Here is a 5,000-nt window from a genome sequence, read left to right as displayed (position 1 = left end):
CTCGTCTCTTCATCGGCCTTGTCTTCCTTTGCATCTTCCTTTTTCCTCCTGATTATCTTATCCTTCTCCACTTACTCGTTCTTCTTCTCCTTCCACTTCCTCTTATTCTCTTGTTTCTCCTCTTATAGTTTTTATCAAACTTATCCTTTTCCTTCACCTTCTCTTTCTCCTACTTTTCTTCTTTTTCTTGTTCTTCCTTCTCTTCCTCCTCATGCTCCTTCACCTCCTCCTCATGCTCCTTCACCTCCTCTTTCTCCTCCTTCACTTCATTCTCCGGCTCCTGTTTCCCCTCCTGCTCCTCCTTTTCCTCCTACTTCTTCTCCTCCTCCTCCTCCTCCTCCTCCTCTTATTCCTGTTTCTCTTTTTATTCCTCCTCCTCCTCTTCCTCCTATTTCTCTTCATTCCCTTCCTGATCCGCCTTCACCGTCTCCTTTTCTTTTTCTTCCTTTTCCTCCTCCTCTTTTTCTTCCTCAATTTTTTCCTCTTACTTTTCCTCCTCCTCTTTCTCCTTTTCCTCTATCTCTCCTCCTCATTCCCTCCCTCCTCCTACTCCACCTTTATACTCTTCCCTAGATCCTCCCGTTCCTCTTTAGCAAATCCTCCACCACTTCCTAACCCTATTCTTCCTCTTCTTCCTCCTCCCCTTTCTTATTTTACTTTTTTTTTTTAGCTTATACTTTTTTCCTTAACTTCAACTTCTTCGCCACTACCATCAACTCATCTCACTTGCTCACCTCCCCAACAGTCCCCCAATTCAGCATCCAACCACTCCCCTATTTCCTTCTTCCGCCTCCCCCCATCCTTACCCCCATCACGCCTCCCCCCACCCCCATCGTCCCCGTTGGATCGTCTTCGTTCCTCAGTTCATTTCTTTCTCCCCGCGTCTTTGTTGACCTTTCCTCCCTTTTCATTCCTCGCCCGTAGACTTGGCTCTTTAATTGTCCCTTTCCTCCTCCGCACAAGAAGGAGCCTCGTTTGAAAACCCAGAACTCCTTCCTACGAGATTTCAGACCTTTCGTTTAGAATTCTCAAGAACTCTTCCCAGACCCCATAACCAGCTGCTGCCCTTGCTGTCTTCTCTCTCCCTCCTCTTTCTCTTCCTACCTTCCTCCTTCTTCTAGTCCATTGCCGTCTCCTCCCCTTCCTCTTTCTCTTCCTTCCTTCCTTCTTCTCGTCCATTGATGTCTCCTCCCCCTCCTCTTTCTCTTCCTACCTTCCTCCTCCTTCTCCCTCTCACTTCCTCCTCCTCCTTCCTCTTCCTGGTCTTCCTTTACTCATATATTTTTGTCTCTCTTGTTTCGTTCGGCTTCAATTTTCTCTTCTGCATTTTTTTCTCAGTTTACATAGACCTCATGTTTTTGTTTCTATGCTGCCTTCATGTACAGATTTTACTGTGTTATGCCAAAAGAATCCACTCACCTTAGGAGACTTTACTTTGGTATCAACATATTCTTAATTTACCTTTCAATTGCCTTTACCAAATACTATTTTTCCATTACTTTTCCAAAAACATGTATTACTCCTGTTATAAACTAATGTTGCTCTAGCTCTACTCTAATGTATTCCACCTCACTCGCTTTACCTCATCTAACCTAAACTCTACTCCATGACTTTACCTTACTTCCTCCTACTTACCATAGTCGGTAACCCCATCTTGATTCCCTGGGCTCAAACCCCTCCTTGATGTCATCCTTCATTCAGGATCCTTTCCTCCCCAGGACCCCTGTTCCGAGAGTTACAGGACGGCCAGCCTCTGCTGTATCTTTCCTTCGTCTATATGTTTGATAACGTAGCGCCATCTATTGCAGTGTTTACTTTCAATTGAATGGTTATCTATATGTGCGACCACCAGCGTGCCCGGCCAATCAAGAGACCCAACAATGGCACACGTATTTACACGAGCCGTCCAGATCAAATTGAAAATTCCTGCGAGCTTTATTTGAATGGAATATTGATTGCCCGTCAGCTCGGCTTGGGGCGAATGGGAGAGGAGACCCCTCAGGGGTGGGGGTGAGGGGGGAGTGGAGGGGAAAGGAAGCCTGAAGAAGGAGACGAAGCCGAGTAAGGACGTGGGCGAGTGTATCGCTGTTAATGGGAGAAAGGAGAAGTGTTTCGCACGGAGAGGTCCTTCATTTAAGAAAAAAAGAAACGCATAGAAAATATACATTGATACACACAAGGTCATTAGCAAATACGTCCATGTGTTTATCTGAGCACACAAGTGGCATGGATACCATATATTTTCAAATATCCAGGAAAGGAAATAAGCTGGCCTTTAAACTCAGAGCTATACCTAAAGGAAAACAGAACCATAACCAAAACATTGATACATGAATAAATATATATGTACATTATATATACACACAAATATATATAGCCATATACATATAGATATACATATAAACACACACACACGCACACACACATTATATGAAGGAGTGATTGTGCCAACAGCACTGTATGGGGCAGAAACATGGAACATAAGAGAGGAAGAGAGAAGGAGTTTGAATGTGTTTGAAATGAAATGCCTGAGAAGTATGATAGGGTTACTAGGCTAGATAGAGTGAGAAATGAGGAGGTGAGGATGAAAACAGGTGGGAAGGGAGGTGGGAGATAGGGTTGATGAAAGAGTAATGGGATGGTTTGGACACATGGCAAGAATGAGGGAAAAAAGACTAGTAAAAGAAGTGTGGAAGGTAGAGGTGGAAGGAGTGAACATGAGGGGACGTCCTAGGATGAGGTGGATGGATGGGGTGAAGGGGGCTTTGGGGAAGAGGGGAATGTCTGTTGAGGAAGGACGGGAGAGGACAGAAGACAGGGGTGAATGGAGAATGGTTGTATATGGATGATGTTGTGATGCATGAGGTGGAATGGGCGGGGGAATTGAGGGTGAGGTAGTATATATGTGACAAATTTGACATGGCCCGAAGAGATTTCTCCCCGTCTTCTCCTTTTGGCATGTGGGGACGGAAGGGGGTTGCCGATTTAATGAAGCGGCCTTGTTGTGGATGTGCTGTGTCTTGCAACACTGCTTCTGACCCAGGGCAGTGGACAAGGTGCAGGGATGACCCGTCATCCAGTAGGTGCTAAGATAAGAGGAAGGGTGGAGGGGTGTGGAGTGTATTCAGGGATGGAATGGGTGAGAATGATTTTATGCCTTTTCTTTATTGGCTACCTCCCTTCCTTGTAAAGGAGAAAAAGCCTTGGTATATGTATGTATATATATATATATATATATATATATATATATATATATATATATATAGAAATATACTGTATATAAATACATAATTACACACACACACACACACACACACACACACACACACACACACACACACACACATATATATATATATATATATATATATATATATATATATACATGATGTGTACATAATTACACACACACACACACAAACACACACACACACATATACATATATATATATATATATATATATATATATATATATATATATATATATATATATATGTACAGGGGTTGGACAAAATAATATGAACACCACGTAAAATAGTACGTCTTGATGCATATTGGCAACACTGCTTCAGGGTAAATAATGCGCCGCGTATGTATTGCGCAGTTTACGCAGCAGGTCTCGTAGGTTATATTTCAGTGTATTACACGCTTTGGTCTGCGACGGTTAAAACAAGCGACCGGTATAATGTGTGATCTCTCAGACTTCAAAAGAGGGCAAATCGTTGGCGCCCGGTTAGCGGGAGCGTCGGTGACGAAAACAGCTGAACTGTTGAACATTTCACGCGACAGTATCCACGGTAATGGCAGCATACACAAAACATGAGAAAGCATCATTGGCGAAGAGGAATAGTGGGCGAAATCCAAAGTTATTTGACAGAGACCGACGAACATTAAGAAGGCTTGTGGCCAGACAACATCAAACAACCGCGGCAAAAATAGACAGCAGAACTCAACGCACACCTGAGGAATCCTGTGTCGAGGAAAACAGTACGACGAAAACAGTACTGCTGCAATTGCGAAACCCCTTATTACGGATACCAACGCTAAGCTGCGAAAAAAGCGATGCCACGAACATAAGACCTGGACACTTGATGATTGGAAGAATGTGGTATGGTCGGATGAATCAACGTTCACGTTATTCCCTACGAACGGCAGGGTATATGTATAGAGAACCCCAAAAGAGACCTACGATCCGGACTGCCTGCTTCCTACAGTCAAGCATGGGGGCTGTTCCGTCATGATTTGGGCGGCTTTATCGTGGTATTCAGCTGGTTCTCTCATTCACATCACAGCCCGGATGGCGGCAAATGAATATCTTGACATCATCATTGATGAGGTTCTTACTATGATGAGTTTCTTGCTGCCAGACACAGCCATATTCCAAGACGATAATGCGCCCATACACACAGCCAAAAAGGTTCAGTCTTGGTTCGTAGAGCATCAGAATGTCATCAAACATCTTCACTGGCCTGCACAATCGCCAGACCTCAGCATAATTCAACAATTATGGGGAGTTTTAGAACAGAGAATGAGGAGCAGATTTCCACTTCCAACATCGTTGCAACAATTGCCGAATGTTTTGGTACAAGAATAGGAAAACATCCCGTTAGAAACTATTCGGACACTACGAATCCATACCGCGAAGAATTGCAGCTGTTCTACAAGCAAATGGTGGCCCAACACCGTATTAATAAATATATATTGTATATTTGACAGGTGTTTATATGATATAAATATATATGTATATATATATATATATATATATATATATATATATATATATGTATGTGTGTGTGTGTGTGTGTGTGTGTGTGTGTGTGTGTGTGTGTGTGTGTGTGTGTGTGTGTGTATGTGTGTGTGTGTGTGTTTATGTATATATATATATGTGTGTTTGTGTGTGTGTGTATATATATATATATATATATATATATATATATATGCAGCAAGTGTCCGATTTTCTTTCCCGTGTCGTTAACCTGAAAGTCTAAGTATCCTGCTT

This window comes from Oratosquilla oratoria, chromosome 24, assembly GCF_046742065.1.
Source record: "Oratosquilla oratoria isolate Oo_2021 chromosome 24, ASM4674206v1, whole genome shotgun sequence".
Classification (NCBI taxonomy): Eukaryota; Metazoa; Arthropoda; class Malacostraca; order Stomatopoda; family Squillidae; genus Oratosquilla; species Oratosquilla oratoria.
Note: the sequence above shows the minus strand (reverse complement) of the source record.